The following is a 22,295-nucleotide window of genomic DNA, read 5'->3' on the forward strand; positions in this document are numbered from 1 at the left end:
TAACCTCAGAGCTTTGAGGCAGTAATGCTAACCATTACACCATCCGTTTCTATATCTTTTTGTCTGCCTATATCAAGCAATCTCTATATATGTGGGAGTGGATATATATATATTAGTAATGTGCACCGGACATTTTTCGGGTTTTGTGTTTTAGTTTTGGATTCAGTTCCACGGCCGTGTTTTGGATTCGGACGCGTTTTGGCAAAACCTCCCTGAAATTTTTTTGTCGGATTCAGTTGTGTTTTGGATTCGGGTGTTTTTTTTACAAAAACCCCTCAAAAACAGCTTAAATCATAGAATTTGGGGGTCATTTTGATCCCATAGTATTATTAACCTCAATAACAATAATTTCCACTCATTTCCAGTCTATTCTGAACACCTCACACCTCACAATATTATTTTTAGTCCTAAAATTTGCACCGAGGTCGCTGGATGGCTAAGCTAAGCGACCCAAGTGGCCGACACAAACACCTGGCCCATCTAGGAGTGGCACTGCAGTGTCAGGCAAGATGGCACTTCAAAAAATAGTTTCCAAACAGCACATGATGCAAAGAAAAAAAGAGGCACAATGAGGTAGCTGTGTGACTAAGCTAAGCGACCCAAGTGACCGACACAAATACCTGGCCCATCTAGGAGTGGCACTGCAGTGTCAGACAGGATGGTAGATTAAAAAAATTGTCCCCAAACAGCACATGATGCAAAAAAAAAAGAGGTGCAATGAGGTAGCTGTGGGACTAAGCTAAGCGACCAAAGTGGCCGACACAAACACCTGGCCCATCTAGGAGTGGCACTGCAGTGTCAGACAGGATGGCACTTCAAAAAATAGTCCCCAAACAGCACATGATGCAAAGACAAAAAGAGGCGCAATGAGGTAGCTGTGTGACTAAGCTAAGCGACCCAAGTGGCCGACCCATCTAGGAGTGGCACTGCAGTGTCAGACAGGATGGCAGATTAAAAAAATAGTCCCCAAACAGCACATGATGCAAAGAAAAAAAGAGGCGCAATGTGGTAGCTGTGTGACTAAGCTAAGCGACCCAAGTGGCCGACACAAACACCTGGCCCATCTAGGAGTGGCAATGCAGTGTCAGACAGGATGGCACTTCAAAAAATAGTCCCCAAACAGCACATGATGCAAAGAAAAAAAGAGGCGCAATGAGGTAGCTGTGTGACTAAGCTAAGTGACCCAAGTGGCCGACACAAACACCTGGCCCATCTAGGAGTGGCACTGCAGTGTCAGACAGGATGGCAGATTAAAAAAATAGTCCCCAAACAGCACATGATGCAAAGAAAAAAGAGGCGCAATGAGGTAGCTGTGTGACTAAGCTAAGCGACCCAAGTGGCCGACACAAACACCTGGCCCATCTAGGAGTAGCACTGCAGTGTCAGACAGGATGGCAGATTAAAAAAATAGTCCCCAAACAGCACATGATGCAAAGAAAAATGAAAGAAAAAAAGAGGTGCAAGATGGAATTGTCCTTGGGCCCTCCCACCCACCCTTATGTTGTATAAACAGGACATGCACACTTTAACAAACCCATCATTTCAGCGACAGGGTCTGCCACACGACTGTGACTGAAATGGCTGGTTGGTTTGGGCCCCCACCAAAAAAGAAGCAATAATCTCTCCTTGCACAAACTGGCTCTACAGAGGCAAAATGTCCACCTCCTACTCATCCTCCGATTCCTCACCCCTTTCACTGTGTACATCCCCCTCCTCGCAGATTATTAATTCGTCCCCACTGGAATCCACCATCTCAGGTCCCTGTGTATTTTCTGGAGGCAATTGCTGGTGAATGTCTCCACGGAGGAATTGATTATAATTCATTTTGATGAACATCATCTTCTCCACATTTTCTGGAAGTAACCTCGTACGCCGATTGCTGACAAGGTGAGCGGCTGCACTAAACACTCTTTCGGAGTACACACTGGAGAAGGGGCAACTTAGGTAAAATAAAGCCAGTTTGTGCAAGGGCCTCCAAATTGCCTCTTTTCCTGCCAGTATACGTATGGACTGTCTGACGTGCCTACTTGGATGCGGTCACTCATATAATCCTCCACCATTCTTTCAATGGTGACAGAATCATATACAGTGAAAGCAGACGACATGTCAGTAATCGTTGGCAGGTCCTTCAGTCCGGACCAGATGTCAGCACTTGCTCCAGACTGCCCTGCATCACCGCCAGCGGGTGGGCTCGGAATTCTTAGCCTTTTCCTCGCAGCCCCAGTTGCAGGAGAATGTGAAGGAGGAGCTGTTGACGGGTCACGTTCCGCTTGACTTGACAATTTTCTCACCAGCAGGTCTTTGAACTAGAGATGAGCGCCTGAAATTTTTCGGGTTTTGTGTTTTGGTTTTGGGTTCGGTTCCGCGGCCGTGTTTTGGGTTCGAACGCGTTTTGGCAAAACCTCACCGAATTTTTTTTGTCGGATTCGGGTGTGTTCTGGATTCGGGTGTTTTTTTCAAAAAACACTAAAAAACAGCTTAAATCATAGAATTTGGGGGTCATTTTGATCCCAAAGTATTATTAACCTCAAAAACCATAATTTACACTCATTTTCAGTCTATTCTGAATACCTCACACCTCACAATATTATTTTTAGTCCTAAAATTTGCACCGAGGTCGCTGTGTGAGTAAGATAAGCGACCCTAGTGGCCGACACAAACACCGGGCCCATCTAGGAGTGGCACTGCAGTGTCACGCAGGATGTCCCTTCCAAAAAACCCTCCCCAAACAGCACATGACGCAAAGAAAAAAAGAGGCGCAATGAGGTAGCTGTGTGAGTAAGATTAGCGACCCTAGTGGCCGACACAAACACCGGGCCCATCTAGGAGTGGCACTGCAGTGTCACGCAGGATGGCCCTTCCAAAAAACCCTCCCCAAACAGCACATGACGCAAAGAAAAAAAGAGGCGCAATGAGGTAGCTGTGTGAGTAAGATTAGCGACCCTAGTGGCCGACACAAACACCGGGCCCATCTAGGAGTGGCACTGCAGTGTCACGCAGGATGTCCCTTCCAAAAAACCCTCCCCAATCAGCACATGATGCAAAGAAAAAGAAAAGAAAAAAGAGGTGCAAGATGGAATTGTCCTTGGGCCCTCCCACCCACCCTTATGTTGTATAAACAAAACAGGACATGCACACTTTAACCAACCCATCATTTCAGTGACAGGGTCTGCCACACGACTGTGACTGATATGACGGGTTGGTTTGGACCCCCCCCAAAAAAGAAGCAATTAATCTCTCCTTGCACAAACTGGCTCTACAGAGGCAAGATGTCCACCTCATCATCACCCTCCGATATATCACCGTGTACATCCCCCTCCTCACAGATTATCAATTCGTCCCCACTGGAATCCACCATCTCAGCTCCCTGTGTACTTTGTGGAGGCAATTGCTGCTGGTCAATGTCTCCGCGGAGGAATTGATTATAATTCATTTTAATGAACATCATCTTCTCCACATTTTCTGGATGTAACCTCGTACGCCGATTGCTGACAAGGTGAGCGGCGGCACTAAACACTCTTTCGGAGTACACACTTGTGGGAGGGCAACTTAGGTAGAATAAAGCCAGTTTGTGCAAGGGCCTCCAAATTGCCTCTTTTTCCTGCCAGTATAAGTACGGACTGTGTGACGTGCCTACTTGGATGCGGTCACTCATATAATCCTCCACCATTCTATCAATGTTGAGAGAATCATATGCAGTGACAGTAGACGACATGTCCGTAATCGTTGTCAGGTCCTTCAGTCCGGACCAGATGTCAGCATCAGCAGTCGCTCCAGACTGCCCTGCATCACCGCCAGCGGGTGGGCTCGGAATTCTGAGCCTTTTCCTCGCACCCCCAGTTGCGGGAGAATGTGAAGGAGGAGATGTTGACAGGTCGCGTTCCGCTTGACTTGACAATTTTGTCACCAGCAGGTCCTTCAACCCCAGCAGACTTGTGTCTGCCGGAAAGAGAGATCCAAGGTAGGCTTTAAATCTAGGATCGAGCACGGTGGCCAAAATGTAGTGCTCTGATTTCAACAGATTGACCACCCGTGAATCCTTGTTAAGCGAATTAAGGGCTCCATCCACAAGTCCCACATGCCTAGCGGAATCGCTCCGTGTTAGCTCCTCCTTCAATGTCTCCAGCTTCTTCTGCAAAAGCCTGATGAGGGGAATGACCTGACTCAGGCTGGCAGTGTCTGAACTGACTTCACGTGTGGCAAGTTCAAAGGGCATCAGAACCTTGCACAACGTTGAAATCATTCTCCACTGCGCCTGAGACAGGTGCATTCCACCTACTATATCGTGCTCAATTGTATAGGCTTGAATGGCCTTTTGCTGCTCCTCCAACCTCTGAAGCATATAGAGGGTTGAATTCCACCTCGTTACCACTTCTTGCTTCAGATGATGGCAGGGCAGGTTCAGTAGTTTTTGGTGGTGCTCCAGTCTTCTGTACGTGGTGCCTGTACGCCGAAAGTGTCCCGCAATTCTTCTGGCCACCGACAGCATCTCTTGCACGCCCCTGTCGTTTTTTAAAAAATTCTGCACCACCAAATTCAAGGTATGTGCAAAACATGGGACGTGCTGGAATTTGCCCATATTTAATGCACACACAATATTGCTGGCGTTGTCCGATGCCACAAATCCACAGGAGAGTCCAATTGGGGTAAGCCATTCCGCGATGATCTTCCTCAGTTGCCGTAAGAGGTTTTCAGCTGTGTGCGTATTCTGGAAAGCGGTGATACAAAGCGTAGCCTGCCTAGGAAAGAGTTGGCGTTTGCGAGATGCTGCTACTGGTGCCGCCGCTGCTGTTCTTGCGGCGGGAGTCCATACATCTACCCAGTGGGCTGTCACAGTCATATAGTCCTGACCCTGCCCTGCTCCACTTGTCCACATGCCCGTGGTTAAGTGGACATTGGGTACAACTGCATTTTTTAGGACACTGGTGAGTCTTTTTCTGACGTCCGTGTACATTCTCGGTATCGCCTGCCTAGAGAAGTGGAACCTAGATGGTATTTGGTAACGGGGGCACACTGCCTCAATAAATTGTCTAGTTCCCTGTGAACTAACGGCGGATACCGGACGCACGTCTAACACCAACATAGTTGTCAAGGCCTCAGTTATCCGCTTTGCAGCAGGATGACTGCTGTGATATTTCATCTTCCTCGCAAAGGACTGTTGAACAGTCAATTGCTTACTGGAAGTAGTACAAGTGGGCTTACGACTTCCCCTCTGGGATGACCATCGACTCCCAGCAGCAACAACAGCAGCGCCAGCAGCAGTAGGCGTTACACGCAAGGATGCATCGGAGGAATCCCAGGCAGGAGAGGAATCGTCAGAATTGCCAGTGACATGGCCTGCAGGACTATTGGCATTCCTGGGGAAGGAGGAAATTGACACTGAGGGAGTTGGTGGGGTGGTTTGCGTGAGCTTGGTTACAAGAGGAAGGGATTTACTGGTCAGTGGACTGCTTCCGCTGTCACCCAAAGTTTTTGAACTTGTCACTGACTTATTATGAATGCGCTGCAGGTGACGTATAAGGGAGGATGTTCCGAGGTGGTTAACGTCCTTACCCCTACTTATTACAGCTTGACAAAGGGAACACACGGCTTGACACCTGTTGTCCGCATTTCTGGTGAAATACCTCCACACCGAAGAGCTGATTTTTTTGGTATTTTCACCTGGCATGTCAACGGCCATATTCCTCCCACGGACAACAGGTGTCTCCCCGGGTGCCTGACTTAAACAAACCACCTCACCATCAGAATCCTCCTGGTCAATTTCCTCCCCAGCACCAGCAACACCCATATCCTCCTCATCCTGGTGTACTTCAACACTGACATCTTCAATCTGACTATCAGGTACTGGACTGCGGGTGCTCCTTCCAGCACTTGCAGGGGGCGTGCAAATGGTGGAAGGCGCATGCTCTTCACGTCCAGTGTTGGGAAGGTCAGGCATCGCAACCGACACAATTGGACTCTCCTTGTGGATTTGGGATTTTGAAGAATGCACAGTTCTTTGCTGTGCTGCTTTTGCCAGCTTGAGTCTTTTCATTTTTCTAGCGAGAGGCTGAGTGCTTCCATCCTCATGTGAAGCTGAACCACTAGCCATGAACATAGGCCAGGGCCTCAGCCGTTCCTTGCCACTCCGTGTCGTAAATGGCATATTGGCAAGTTTACGCTTCTCCTCCGACAATTTTATTTTAGGTTTTGGAGTCCTTTTTTTTCTGATATTTGGTGTTTTGGATTTGACATGCTCTGTACTATGACATTGGGCATCGGCCTTGGCAGACGACGTTGCTGGCATTTCATCGTCTCGGCCATGACTAGTGGCAGCAGCTTCAGCACGAGGTGGAAGTGGATCTTGATCTTTCCCTAATTTTGGAACCTCAACATTTTTGTTCTCCATATTTTAATAGGCACAACTAAAAGGCACCTCAGGTAAACAATGGAGATGGATACTAGTATACAATTATGGACTGCCTGCCGAGTGCAGACACAGAGGTAGCCACAGCCGTGAACTACCGTACTGTACTGTGTCTGCTGCTAATATAGACTGGTTGATAAAGAGATGTCTATGTAACTATGTATGTATAAAGAAGAAAGAAAAAAAAACCACGGTTAGGTGGTATACAATTATGGACGGACTGCCTGCCGAGTGCAGACACAGAGGTAGCCACAGCCGTGAACTACCGTACTGTACTGTGTCTGCTGCTAATATAGACTGGTTGATAAAGAGATGTCTATGTAACTATGTATGTATAAAGAAGAAAGAAAAAAAAACCACGGTTAGGTGGTATACAATTATGGACGGACTGCCTGCCGAGTGCAGACACAGAGGTAGCCACAGCCGTGAACTACCGTACTGTACTGTGTCTGCTGCTAATATAGACTGGTTGATAAAGAGATGTCGTAGTAGTATGTATGTATAAAGAAGAAAAAAAAACCACGGTTAGGTGGTATATACAATTATGGACGGGCTGCCGAGTGCCGACACAGAGGTAGCCACAGCCGTGAACTACCGCACTGTACTGTGTCTGCTGCTAATATATAGACTGGTTGATAAAGAGATAGTATACTCGTAACTAGTATGTATGTATAAAGAAAGAAAAAAAAACCACGGTTAGGTGGTATATACAATTATGGACGGGCTGCCGAGTGCCGACACAGAGGTAGCCACAGCCGTGAACTACCGCACTGTACTGTGTCTGCTGCTAATATAGACTGGTTGATAAAGAGATAGTATACTCGTAACTAGTATGTATGTATAAAGAAAGAAAAAAAAACCACGGTTAGGTGGTATATACAATTATGGACGGGCTGCCGAGTGCCGACACAGAGGTAGCCACAGCCGTGAACTACCGCACTGTACTGTGTCTGCTGCTAATATAGACTGGTTGATAAAGAGATAGTATACTCGTAACTAGTATGACTATAAAGAAAGAAAAAAAAACCACGGTTAGGTGGTATATACTATTATGGACGGGCTGCCGAGTGCCGACACAGAGGTAGCCACAGCCGTGAACTACCGCACTGTACTGTGTCTGCTGCTAATATATAGACTGGTTGATAAAGAGATAGTATACTCGTAACTAGTATGTATGTATAAAGAAAGAAAAAAAAACCACGGTTAGGTGGTATATACAATTATGGACGGGCTGCCGAGTGCCGACACAGAGGTAGCCACAGCCGTGAACTACCGCACTGTACTGTGTCTGCTGCTAATATAGACTGGTTGATAAAGAGATAGTATACTCGTAACTAGTATGTATGTATAAAGAAAGAAAAAAAAACCACGGTTAGGTGGTATATACAATTATGGACGGGCTGCCGAGTGCCGACACAGAGGTAGCCACAGCCATGAACTACCGCACTGTACTGTGTCTGCTGCTAATATATAGACTGGTTGATAAAGAGATAGTATACTCGTAACTAGTATGTATGTATAAAGAAAGAAAAAAAACCACGGTTAGGTGGTATATACAATTATGGACGGGCTGCCGAGTGCCGACACAGAGGTAGCCACAGCCGTGAACTACCGCACTGTACTGTGTCTGCTGCTAATATATAGACTGGTTGATAAAGAGATAGTATACTCGTAACTAGTATGTATGTATAAAGAAAGAAAAAAAAACCACGGTTAGGTGGTATATACAATTATGGACGGGCTGCCGAGTGCCGACACAGAGGTAGCCACAGCCGTGAACTACCGCACTGTACTGTGTCTGCTGCTAATATAGACTGGTTGATAAAGAGATAGTATACTCGTAACTAGTATGTATGTATAAAGAAAGAAAAAAAAACCACGGTTAGGTGGTATATACAATTATGGACGGGCTGCCGAGTGCCGACACAGAGGTAGCCACAGCCGTGAACTACCGCACTGTACTGTGTCTGCTGCTAATATATAGACTGGTTGATAAAGAGATAGTATACTCGTAACTAGTATGTATGTATAAAGAAAGAAAAAAAAACCACGGTTAGGTGGTATATACAATTATGGACGGGCTGCCGAGTGCCGACACAGAGGTAGCCACAGCCGTGAACTACCGCACTGTACTGTGTCTGCTGCTAATATAGACTGGTTGATAAAGAGATAGTATACTCGTAACTAGTATGTATGTATAAAGAAAGAAAAAAAAACCACGGTTAGGTGGTATATACAATTATGGACGGGCTGCCGAGTGCCGACACAGAGGTAGCCACAGCCGTGAACTACCGCACTGTACTGTGTCTGCTGCTAATATATAGACTGGTTGATAAAGAGATAGTATACTCGTAACTAGTATGTATGTATAAAGAAAGAAAAAAAAACCACGGTTAGGTGGTATATACAATTATGGACGGGCTGCCGAGTGCCGACAGAGAGGTAGCCACAGCCGTGAACTACCGCACTGTACTGTGTCTGCTGCTAATATATAGACTGGTTGATAAAGAGACAGTATACTCGTAACTAGTATGTATGTATAAAGAAAGAAAAAAAAACCACGGTTAGGTGGTATATACAATTATGGACGGGCTGCCGAGTGCCGACACAGAGGTAGCCACAGCCGTGAACTACCGCACTGTACTGTGTCTGCTGCTAATATAGACTGGTTGATAAAGAGATAGTATACTCGTAACTAGTATGTATGTATAAAGAAAGAAAAAAAAACCACGGTTAGGTGGTATATACAATTATGGACGGGCTGCCGAGTGCCGACACAGAGGTAGCCACAGCCGTGAACTACCGCACTGTACTGTGTCTGCTGCTAATATAGACTGGTTGATAAAGAGATAGTATACTCGTAACTAGTATGACTATAAAGAAAGAAAAAAAAAACCACGGTTAGGTGGTATATACAATTATGGACGGGCTGCCGAGTGCCGACACAGAGGTAGCCACAGCCGTGAACTACCGCACTGTACTGTGTCTGCTGCTAATATAGACTGGTTGATAAAGAGATAGTATACTACTAATATTATATATACTGGTGGTCAGGTCACTGGTCACTAGTCACACTGGCAGTTGCACTCCTGCAGCAAAAGTGTGCACTGTTTAATTTTAATATAATATTATGTACTCCTGGCTCCTGCTATAACCTATAACTGGCACTGCAGTGCTCCCCAGTCTCCCCCACAATTATAAGCTGTGTGAGCTGAGCACAGTCAGATATATATATACATTGATGCAGCACACTGGGCTGAGCAGTGCACACAGATATGGTATGTGACTGAGTCACTGTGTGTATCGTTTTTTTCAGGCAGAGAACGGATATATTAAATAAAACAAACAACTGCACTGTCTGGTGGTCACTGTGGTCGTCAGTCACTAAACTCTGCACTCTCTTCTACAGTATCACAGCCTCAGGTCAATCTCTCTCTCTCTCTCTCAACCCTAATCTAAATGGAGAGGACGCCAGCCACGTCCTCTCCCTATCAATCTCAATGCACGTGTGAAAATGGCGGCGACGCGCGGCTCCTTATATAGAATCCGAGTCTCGCGAGAATCCGACAGCGTCATGATGACGTTCGGGCGCGCTCGGGTTAACCGAGCAAGGCGGGAGGATCCGAGTCTGCTCGGACCCGTGAAAAAAACATGAAGTTCGTGCGGGTTCGGATTCAGAGAAACTGAACCCGCTCATCTCTACTTTGAACCCCTGCAGACTTGTGTCTGCCGGAAAGAGAGATCCAACATAGGTTTTAAATCTAGGATCGAGCACGGTGGCCAAAATGTAGTGCTCTGATTTCAACAGATTGACCACCCGTGAATCCTGGTTAAGCGAATTAAGGGCTCCATCCATAAGTCCCACATGCCTAGCGGAATCGCTCTGTTTTAGCTCCTCCTTCAATCTCTCCAGCTTCTTCTGCAAAAGCCTGATGAGGGGAATGACCTGACTCAGGCTGGCAGTGTCTGAACTGACTTCACGTGTGGCAAGTTCAAAGGGTTGCAGAACCTTGCACAACGTTGAAATCATTCTCCACTGCGCTTGAGTCATGTGCATTCCCCCTCCTTTGCCTATATCGCAGGTAGCTGTATAGGCTTGAATGGCCTTTTGCTGCTCCTCCATCCTCTGAAGCATATAGAGGGTTGAATTCCACCTCGTTACCACCTCTTGCTTCAGATGATGGCAGGGCAGGTTCAGGAGTGTTTGCTGGTGCTCCAGTCTTCGGCACGCGGTGGCTGAATGCCGAAAGTGGCCCGCAATTCTTCGGGCCACAGACAGCATCTCTTGCACGCCCCTGTCGTTTATGAAATAATTCTGCACCACCAAATTCAATGTATGTGCAAAACATGGGACGTGCTGGAATTTGCCCAGATGTAATGCACGCACAATATTGGTGGCGTTGTCCGATGTCACAAATCCCCAGGAGAGTCCAGTTGGGGTAAGCCATTCTACAATGATGTTCCTCAGTTTCCGTAAGAGGTTGTCAGCTGTGTGCCTCTTATGAAAAGCGGTGATACAAAGCGTAGCCTGCCTAGGAACGAGTTTGCGTTTGCGAGATGCTGCTACTGGTGCTGCCGCTGCTGTTCTTGCTGCGGGAGACAATACATCTACCCAGTGGGCTGTCACAGTCATATAGTCCTGAGTCTGCCCTGCTCCACTTGTCCACATGTCCGTGGTTAAGTGGACATTGGGTGCAACTGCATTTTTTAGGACACTGGTGACTCTATTTCTGATGTATCTGTACATTTTCGGTATCGCCTGCCTAGAGAAGTGGAACTAGATGGTATTTGGTACCGGGGACACAGTACCTCAAGCAATTCTCTAGTACCCTCTGAATTAACGGTGGATACCGAAACACGTTTTTCACCACCCAGGCTGCCAAGGCCTGAGTTATCCGCTTTGCAGCAGGATGACTGCTGTGATATTTCATCTTCCTCGCAAAGGACTGTTGGACAGTCAATTGCTTACTGGAAGTAGTACAAGTGGTCTTCCGACTTCCCCTCTGTGATGACGATCGACTCCCAGCAGCATTAAAAGCAGAGCCAGCAGCAGTAGGCGTTACACTCAAGGATGCATCGGAGGAATCCCAGGCAGGAGAGGACTCGTCAGACTTGACAGTGACATGGCCTGCAGGACTATTGGCTTTCCTGTGTAAGGAGGAAATTGACACTGAGGAAGTTGGTGGTGTGGTTTGCAGGAACTTGGTTACAAGAGGAAGGGATTTAGTTGGCAGTGGACTGCTTCCGCTGTCACCCAAAGTTTTTGAACTTGTCAATGACTTGTGATGATACGAATAAGAGAGCATGTTCCGAGGTGGTTAACGTCCTTACCCCTACTTATTACAGCTTGACAAAGGCAACACACGGCTTAATACCAGTTGTCCGCATTTCTGTTTAAATAATTCCACACCGAAGAGGTGATTTTTTTTGTAATTTGACCAGTCATGTCAATGGCCATATTCGTCCCACGGACAACAGGTGTCTTCCCGGGTGCCTGACTTAAACAAACCACCTCACCATCAGAATCCTCCTTGTCAATTTCCTCCCCAGCGCCAGCAACACCCATATCCTCATCCTGGTGTACTTCAATAGTGACATCTTCAATTTGACTATCAGGAACTGGACTGCGGGTGCTCCTTCCAGCTCTTGCAGGGGGCGTGCAAATGGTGGAAGGCGCCACCTCTTCCCGTCCAGTGTTGGGAAGGTCAGTCATCGCAACTGACACAATTGGACTCTCCTTGGGGATTTGTGATTTAGAAGAACGCACAGTTCTTTGCTGTGCTTTTGCCATCTTAACTCTTTTAAGTTTTCTAGCAGGAGGATGAGTGCTTCCATCCTCATGTGAAGCTGAACCACTAGCCATGAACATAGGACAGGGCCTCAGCCGTTTCTTGCCACTCCGTGTTGTAAATGGCATATTGGCAAGTTTACGCTTCTCATCAGACGCTTTTAATTTTGCTTTATGGGTCATTTTACTGAAATGTTGTTTTTTGTATTTTACATGCTCTCTACTATGACATTGGGCATCGGCCTTGGCAGACGACACTGATGGCATTTCATTGTCTCGGCCATGACTAGTGGCAGCAGCTTCAGCATGAGGTGGAAGTGGATCTTGATCTTTCCCTATTTTACCCTCCACATATTTGTTCTCCATTTTTTAATGTGTGGAATTATATGCCAGTAATATATCAATAGCAATGGCCTACTACTATATATACTGCGCATGACAACTAAAATGCACCACAGTTATGGATGGATAGTATACTTGACGACACAGAGGTAGGTAGAGCAGTGGCCTACTGTACCGTACTGCTATATATTATATACTGGCGGTCAGCAAAATTATGCACTGCCCTCCTACTATATATACACCGCACCACTTAAATGCACCACAGGGATGGATGGATAGTATACTTGACGACACAGAGGTAGGTAGAGCAGTGGCCTACTGTACCGTACTGCTATATATTATATACTGGTGGTCAGCAAAATTATGCACTGTCCTCCTACTATATATACACCGCACCACTTAAATGCACCACAGGGATGGATGGATAGTATACTTGACGACACAGAGGTAGGTAGAGCAGTGGCCTACTGTACCGTACTGCTATATATTATATACTGGTGGTCAGCAAAATTATGCACTGTCCTCCTACTATATATACACCGCACAACAACTAAAATGCACCACAGGTATGGATGGATAGTATACTTGACGACACAGAGGTAGGTAGAGCAATGGACTACTGTACAATACTGCTATACTGGTGGTCACTGGTCAGCAAAATTTTGCACTGTCCTGTCCTCCTATACTACAATGCAGCACAGATATGGAGCGTTTTTCAGGCAGAGAACGTAGATATTTTCAGCACACCCAGCACAGATATTTGCAAGCACACTGAGCACAGATACTTGCAGCACACTGAGCACAGATATTTGCAGCACACTGAACACAACTGAGAGGACGTTGCACGTCCTCTCCCTATCATCTCCAATGCACGAGTGAAAATGGCGGCGACGCGCGGCTCCTTATATAGGATACGAATCTCGCGAGAATGCGACAGCGGGATGATGACGTTCGGGTGCGCTCAGGTTAACCGAGCAAGGCGGGAAGATTCGAGTCCGCCTCGGAACCGTGTAAAATGGGTGAAGTTAGGGGGGGGGGGGGGTTCGGATTCCGAGGAACCGAACCCGCTCAACACTAATATATATATATATATATATATATATATATATTTCACTTTTGCCTGGCACTCCAAATGCAATGAAAGAGGAAATGCTCCGGTGCCTTGCCTTCCAGAATATAACATAGTACAAGTTGTAGCTGACACTCATGGAGACTAAATAAATAGATGACACAGTATCTTATGTCAATGTTTCAGGGCTTAAACCCTTTTTCTCTAACGTCCTAGAGGATGCTGGGGCTCCGTAAGTACCATGGGGTATAGACGGGCTCCGCAGGAGACATGGGCACTTTAAGAAAGACTTTGACTCTGGGTGTGCACTGGCTCCTCCCTCTATGCCCCTCCTCCAGACCTCAGTTTTGAGACTGTGCCCAGAGGAGGATGGGTGCACTGCAGGGAGCTCTCCTGAGTCTCCTTCTAAGAAAGTATCTTTGTTAGGTTCTTTATTTTCAGGGAGCACTGCTGGCAACAGACTCCCTGCATCGAGGGACTGAGGAGAGAGGAGCAGACCTACTTAAATGATAGGCTCTGCTCCTTAGGCTACTGGACACCATTAGCTCCAGAGGGATTGGAACACAGGTTCGTCCTGGGCGTTCATCCCAGAGCCGCGCCGCCACCGTCCTCCTCACAGAGCCGGAAAAAAAGAAGAAAGAAGGCTTCAAAGGCGGCAGAAGACTTCGTGAGCTTCACTGAGGTAACGCACAGCACTGCAGCTGTGTGCCATTGCTCTCATACACCTCACATACTCCAGTCACTGTAAGGGTGCAGGGCGCGGGGGGGGGGGGGGTGGGGGGGGCACCCTGGGCAGCAATATAAACCTCTCCTATGGCAAAATGAACTATATACATGTACAGGTGGGCACTGTACATGTACATTAAAGAGCCCCCGCCATGTTTTACATATTTTGAGCGGGACAGAAGCCCGCCGCCGAGGGGGGCGGGGCTTCTCCCTCAGCACTCACCGGCGCCATTTTTTCTCCACAGCACCGCTGAGAGGAAGCTCCCCGGACTCTCCCCTGCTTGACACACGGTGAAAGAGGGTTTTAAAGTAGAGGGGGGGCACATAATTGACGCACATATATATATATACTATAACAGCGCTACTGGGTAAACATTCTGTGTTTTTTCCTGGGTCATATAGCGCTGGGGTGTGTGCTGGCATACTCTCTCTCTGTCTCTCCAAAGGGCCTAAAGGGGGAACCTGTCTTCAGAAAAGAGATTCCCTGTGTGTGTGGAGTGTGTCGGTACGCGTGTGTCGACATGTTTGACGATGAAGGCTCACCTAAGGAGGAGGGGGAGTGCATGATTGTCAGGTCGCTGTCGGCAACGCCGAGACCGAACTGGATGGATATGTGAAATGTCTTGAATGCTAATGTAAATTTATTACATAAGAGATTAGACAAAGCTGAGGCTAGGGAACAGTCAGGTAGTCAGACCGTGCCTGTCCCAGTGGCACCGGGACCTTCCGGGTCTCAAAAGCGCACATTATACCAGATCACTGACACAGATACCGACACGGATTCAGATTCCAGTGTCGACTATGAGGATGCAAAGTTACAGCCAAAAGTGGCTAAGGGTATTCGTTACATGATTATTGCTATTAAAGTGGTTTTGCATATCACGGAGGAACCCCCTGTCCCTGACACGAGGGTACACATGTATAAAGAGAAAAAACCTGAGGTCACTTTGCCGTCCTCATATGAGCTAAGCGAATTGTGCGAAAAGGCTTGGGAATCTCCAGACAGGAGATTACAAGTTTCCAAGAGGATTCTTATGGCGTATCCCTTCCCACAAAAGGACAGGATATGATGGAAATCTTCGCCTAAAGTAGACAAGGCGTTGACACGCTTATCAAAGAAGGTAGCACTGCCATCCCAGGATACGGCTACCCTCAAGGATCCTGCTGATCGTAAGCAGGAAGTTACCATGAAGTACATTTACACACATTCTGGTACTATTATTAGACCGGCTATGGCATTGGCCTGGGTTTGTAGTGCTGTCGCGGCATGGACAGATTCCTAATCTACGGAGATTGAGACCCTAGATAAGGATACCATTTTAATGACCCTAGGGCATATCAAGGATGCTGCGTTATATATGAGGGATGCTCAAAGAGACATTTGTTTACTAAGCGCCAGAATAAATGCTATGTCTATTTCTGCTAGGCGACTCTTGTGGACCCGGCAGTGGACGGGGGATTCCGACTCAAAGCGGCATATGGAGTCGTTGCCTTACAAGGGGGAGGAGTTGTTTGGTGAAGGCCTCTCGGACCTTGTCTCTACTGCTACAGCAGGTAAATCTAATTTTTTGCCTTATGTTCCCCCGCAACCTAAGAAGGCGCCGCTTTACCAAATGCAGTCCTTTCGTTCCAATAAAAGCAAAAAGGTACGGGGTTCGTCCTTTCTTGCCAGAGGTAAAGGCAGGGGGAAAAAGCTGCACACAGCTAGTTCCCAGGAGCAGAAGTCCTCCCCTGCGTCTGCAAAATCCACCGCATGACGCTGGGGCTTCCCTGGGGGAGTCAGCTCAAGTGGGGGCATGTCTTCGATTTTTCAGCCACATCTGGGTCCACTCACAGGTGGATCCCTGGGCAATAGAGATTGTTTCCCGGGGATACAAGCTGGAATTCGAAGAGGTGCCTCCTTGCCGGTTTTTCAAATCGGCCCTACCAGCTTCTCCTTCAGAGAGGGAGTTGTTAGTGTTAAATGCAATTCAAAAATTGTGTCTTCAGCAGGTGATAATTAAGGTTCCCCTTCTGCAACAAGGGAAGGGGTATTACTCAACCATGTTTGTGGTCCCGAAACCGGACGGTTCGGTCAGACCCATTTTGAATTTAAAATCCCTGAACCTGTACTTAAAAAGGTTCAAGTTCAAGATGGAATCGCTCAGAGCGGTCATCGCCAGCCTGGAGGGGGGGATTGGATGGTTTCCCTGGACATAAAGGATGCATACATTCATGTTCCGATATTCCCTCCTCATCAGGTGTTCCTGAGATTTGCGGTACAGGACTGTCATTACCAATTTCAGACGTTGCCGTTTGGGCTTTCCACAGCCCCGAGGATTTTTACCGAGGTAATGGCGGAGATGATGGTGCTCCTGCGCAAGCAGGGTGTCACAATTATCCCATATTTGGACGATCTCCTCATAAAGGCGAGATCTCGAGAGAAGTTACTGGACAGCGTATCGCTGTCTGTGAAGACATTACAGCAACACGGCTGGATTCTCAATATTCCGAAGTCACAGCTGGTTCCTACAACGCGTCTGACCTTTTTGGGCCTGATTCTGGACACAGACCAGAAAAAGGTTTTTCTTCCGATGGAAAAGGCTCAGGAGCTCATGGCTCTGGTCAAGAACCTATTAAAGCCAAAGACTGTTTCAGTGCATCACTGCACACTTGTCCTGGGGAAGATGGTGGCGTCTTACGAGGCCATCCCCTTCGGCAGGTTCCATGCGAGGACTTTTCAATGGGACCTACTGGACAAGTGGTCCGGGTCTCATCTACAAATGCATCAAATTATCGTTCTGTCTCCCACAGCCAGGGTATCTCTCTTGTGGTGGCTGCACAGTGCTCACCTCCTAGAGGGCCGCAGGTTCGGCATTCAGGACTGGATCCTGGTGACCACGGACGCAAGCCTCCGAGGTTGGGGAGCAGTCACACTGGGACGAAATTTTCAAGGTCTCTGGTCAAGTCTAGAGACTTGTCTTCACATCAACGTCCTGGAATTGAGGGCCATATACAACGCCCTACGTCAAGCGGAGGCATTGCTTCGCGACAAGCCAGTCCTGATTCAGTCGGACAATATCACAGCAGTAGCTCATGTAAACCGCCAAGGCGGCACAAGGAGCAGGGTGGCAATGGCAGAAGCCAACAGAATTCTTCGCTGGGCGGAAGGTCATGTAAGCGCACTGTCAGCAGTGTTCATTCCGGGAGTGGACAACTGGGAAGCGGACTTCCTCAGCAGACATGACCTGCATCCGGGAGAGTGGGGACTTCATCAGGAAGTCTTTGCACAGATTGTGGGTCAGTGGGGACTGCCCCAAATAGACATGATGGCGTCCCGTCTCAACAAAAAGTTAAAGCGGTATTGCGCCAGATCAAGAGACCCTCATGCGGTAGCGGTAGACGCCCTGGTGACACCTTTGGTGTTCAGGTCGGTCTATGTGTTTCCTCCTCTTCCTCTCATACCCAAGGTGTTGAGAATAATAAGACAAAGAAGAGTGAGAGCAATCCTCGTGGCTCCGGATTGGCCACGAAGGACTTGGTATCCAGATCTGCAGGAGTTGCTCACAGAAGATCCATGGCCTCTTCCTCTACGGCAGGACCTGCTGCAACAGGGGTCCAAGACTTACCGCGGCTGCGTTTGACGGCATGGCGGTTGAACGCCGGATCCTAGCGGAAAAAGGTATTCCGGATGAGGTCATTCCTACCCTGATCAAGGCTAGGAAGGACGTGACATCGAAACATTATCACCGCATATGGAGAAAATATGTTTCTTGGTGTGAGGCCAGGAATTCTCCTATGGAGGAATTCCATTTGGCCCGTCTCCTTCACTTCCTTCAGACTGGAGTGAATTTGGGCCTAAAATTAAGGTCCATAAGGGTTCAAATTTCGGCCTTATCCATTTTCTTTCAAAAAGAATTGGCTTCTCTTCCTGAAGTACAGACTTTTGTGAAGGGAGTACTGCATATTCAGCCCCCGTTTGTGCCTCCGGTGGCGCCTTGGGACCTTAATGTGGTGTTAAGTTTCCTTAAGTCACATTGGTTTGAACCTCTCAACACGGTGGAGTTGAAGTACCTCACTTGGAAGGTGGTCATGTTGTTAGCCTTAGCTTCAGCAAGGCGAGTTTTGGAACTAGCGGCTATCTGGTTTTTCATGTGGATAGGGCGGAATTGAGGACTCGTCCTCAGTTCCTTCCTAAGGTGGTCTCATCTTTTCATATGAACCAACCTATTGTTGTGCCTGGGGCTACGCGTGACTTGAAAGATTCCGAGTCCTTGGATGTGGTCAGGGCTTTGAATATTTATGTGGCCAGAACAGCTAGGGTCAGGAAGACAGAAGCACTGTTGTCCTGTACATAAAAAAGGTTGTTTTATTGAGGCATTTGAACGCCTAGTTCAATAGACCCTGTGGGTCGGCACTCCATCTGGCATCATTGTTAGCATTCAGGCATGCTGACCACCGGGATCTCGAATGCCGACATATCAACTACATACCATCTCCCCATCCTCCTGCTTAAGTCTTGAGTGATTATGCAGGACACTGCTCTCCCGGGCACCTAACAGCTCTGTTTGCAAGCTCTTCTGCCAGTCTCATTTTGCTGCTAATGCTCTCTCTCCCCATGCTTCTCTCCCCCATGCCCCATCTCTTTCTCTCCCCATACCCCCATCTCTCTCTCTCTCTCTCTCTCTCCCCCCCATGCCTCTCCACATTCCCTCTCTCTCTCTTTCCTAATGCCCCATCTCTCTCTTCCCATGTCTATTTCCATGCTCCCCATCTCTCTCTCTCCATGTCCCCTCTCTCTCTCTCTCCCCCCATGTCCGCATCTCTCTCCCCATGCCTCTCTCTCCATGCACCCTCTCTCTCTCTCATCCCATGTCTCTCCCCATGTCTTTCTCTCCCCATACCCCCCTCTTTCTCCCTCTCTCAACATGCCCCATCCCTCCCCATGTCTACCTTGGCTGTGTGTGTGTGTGCGTGTGCACGTGTGTGTGTGTGTGTATATATATATATATATATATATAGAGTAAAGATACACTCGGCACTCCGCCAAATAAATGTAGACATCTTGCCCGGTGCCTTCCTTCTGAGTTTGATATAAGTATGGTATGTAGGCGGCACTCGTGGACTTAATTCAAATAAGAAACCCGGACACTCCTGGGTTGAATACAACGTTTCGGATTTATTATCCTTCGTCAGGTATATAACAAATGCAAGAAATCAAGCTTACCTTTATGCAGTTAAGAAACACCAAGTGAAAGTGAAAGTAAGTGCAAAAACACTCCCCATGCTGCTGCTGCTGACGTCATCACCAATAGACGGCGCCTGAGCAGTGACTGGGACAAAGTGAAAATGAAAGTGAAAGTAAAAACCGTTACCATGGTTACAATGATACATTGTACAAACGGACATTACTACAAATGATCTTACAGCAATACTACAAAAAATAGCAACATAACCATTATAAGAAACAATTAAAGGAAATCATTTCATTCAGTCCATGCGGGGAAACAGTATTCAAAAGATGTATCCATTTAATTTCTAACTGCAGAAGGATCTTTCCTCTATCACCCCCCCTGATATCTTCCTTGACATGGTCCAACATCATGTAGCGTAATGAGGAGAGACTGTGCTTGCAAGTTTTAAAATGTTTGGCAACAGGCTGATCTATGTTTTTCCCTTCCAATATCTGCTTAATGGCACTGCGGTGTTGTGCCATTCTTTCTTTGAACTGGCACACCGTTTTGCCTATGTAATATAAGCTGCAAGGGCACCTAATGCAGTAGATCACATATTTGCTGGTGCAAGTAAAAACATGTTTTAATTTGATCTGTTTACCACTATGTGGATGCCTGATATAATTGCCGGTGTCCAGATAGGTGCAAGTAGTGCAACCTAAGCACCTGTAGTTTCCTGGTTTTTTAGTCATGAAGTGTTTAGGATATGTGGGTGACATGTTAGCAATGTCAACATGTATCACATGGTCCCCGATGTTTTTACCCCTTGTATAACAAGGTAGTAACGCACTTTCAGACAATTCTGCAAGGTCTGGGTCTGCTTGGACTACTGGCCAAACCCTTTTAGCGGTACTGACAATGGTCTTAGTAGATACCGTGTAATTGTTGACCCAAATCATGGTAGTGTCTATTTTATTAGGTTTGGGACAGGTGATATTCTTTACTTTAGGTGCTTTGAGTGCCTTAATTTTAGCTGATTGTAAATCCTTGTTGCTGTACCCCCTTTCTAGAAATTTTTTAGTCATAAGTTCCATTTTATTCACCTCATCAACAGGATCACTGCAAATGCGGTGAACCCGTAAGAATTGCGAATAGGGGAGACCTCTTTTAAGGGAGCTCGGATGGTGGCTGGAGGCATGCAGCATATTGTTGCAATCAGTGGGTTTCTGGTAAATAGATGTACTGAAGTCAACACCACGTATTTTTACCTCTACATCTAAAAAATGTATGTTTTCCTTTTGAATGTTCCACGTAAACTTGATGTGTCTGTCCCTAGTGTTGGCCTGTGACATCATATTAGTGAATTCCTCCTCTGTGCCCCTCCATAGGAGGAACACGTCGTCTATATATCTTGTATATAGGGGTATGAGATTGGCCAGGTCCTGGTCATCAAAGAACAATTGGTGTTCAACTAGGAACATGAAAGCATTCGCGTAGGTTGGTGCGACACAAGATCCCATCGCACAACCCCGGGTCTGCAGGAAAAATTCATTGTTAAAAATAAAATAATTTCTCTCCAAAACCAACCTCAAAAGTTGCAAGAAAAAATCCACATTAGGACCAAGATAGAGGGTGTTATTGGTAATCAAACTTCGTACAGCCCACTGCTATGTGTCTGCCAGGGACTCCTTGTACCATCAAGTATCCAAATATCTTGACTAGGCACTATTGATGTAGTAAGCCTATACACTAGTATTCCTCATGACAGGGGACTCGAGGCTGTACGAAGTTTGATTACCAATAACACCCTCTATCTTGGTCCTAATGTGGATTTTTTCTTGCAACTTTTGAGGTTGGTTTTGGAGAGAAATTATTTTATTTTTAACAATGAATTTTTCCTGCAGACCCGGGGTTGTGCGATGGGATCTTGTGTCGCACCAACCTACGCGAATGCTTTCATGTTCCTAGTTGAACACCAATTGTTCTTTGATGACCAGGACCTGGCCAATCTCATACCCCTATATACAAGATATATAGACGACGTGTTCCTCCTATGGAGGGGCACAGAGGAGGAATTCACTAATATGATGTCACAGGCCAACACTAGGGACAGACACATCAAGTTTACGTGGAACATTCAAAAGGAAAACATACATTTTTTAGATGTAGAGGTAAAAATACGTGGTGTTGACTTCAGTACATCTATTTACCAGAAACCCACTGATTGCAACAATATGCTGCATGCCTCCAGCCACCATCCAAGCTCCCTTAAAAGAGGTCTCCCCTATTCGCAATTCTTACGGGTTCACCGCATTTGCAGTGATCCTGTTGATGAGGTGAATAAAATGGAACTTATGACTAAAAAATTTCTAGAAAGGGGGTACAGCAACAAGGATTTACAATCAGCTAAAATTAAGGCACTCAAAGCACCTAAAGTAAAGAATATCACCTGTCCCAAACCTAATAAAATAGACACTACCATGATTTGGGTCAACAATTACACGGTATCTACTAAGACCATTGTCAGTACCGCTAAAAGGGTTTGGCCAGTAGTCCAAGCAGACCCAGACCTTGCAGAATTGTCTGAAAGTGCGTTACTACCTTGTTATACAAGGGGTAAAAACATCGGGGACCATGTGATACATGTTGACATTGCTAACATGTCACCCACATATCCTAAACACTTCATGACTAAAAAACCAGGAAACTACAGGTGCTTAGGTTGCACTACTTGCACCTATCTGGACACCGGCAATTATATCAGGCATCCACATAGTGGTAAACAGATCAAATTAAAACATGTTTTTACTT

This window comes from Pseudophryne corroboree, chromosome 2 (assembly GCF_028390025.1).
Source record: "Pseudophryne corroboree isolate aPseCor3 chromosome 2, aPseCor3.hap2, whole genome shotgun sequence".
NCBI classification, from domain to species: domain Eukaryota; kingdom Metazoa; phylum Chordata; class Amphibia; order Anura; family Myobatrachidae; genus Pseudophryne; species Pseudophryne corroboree.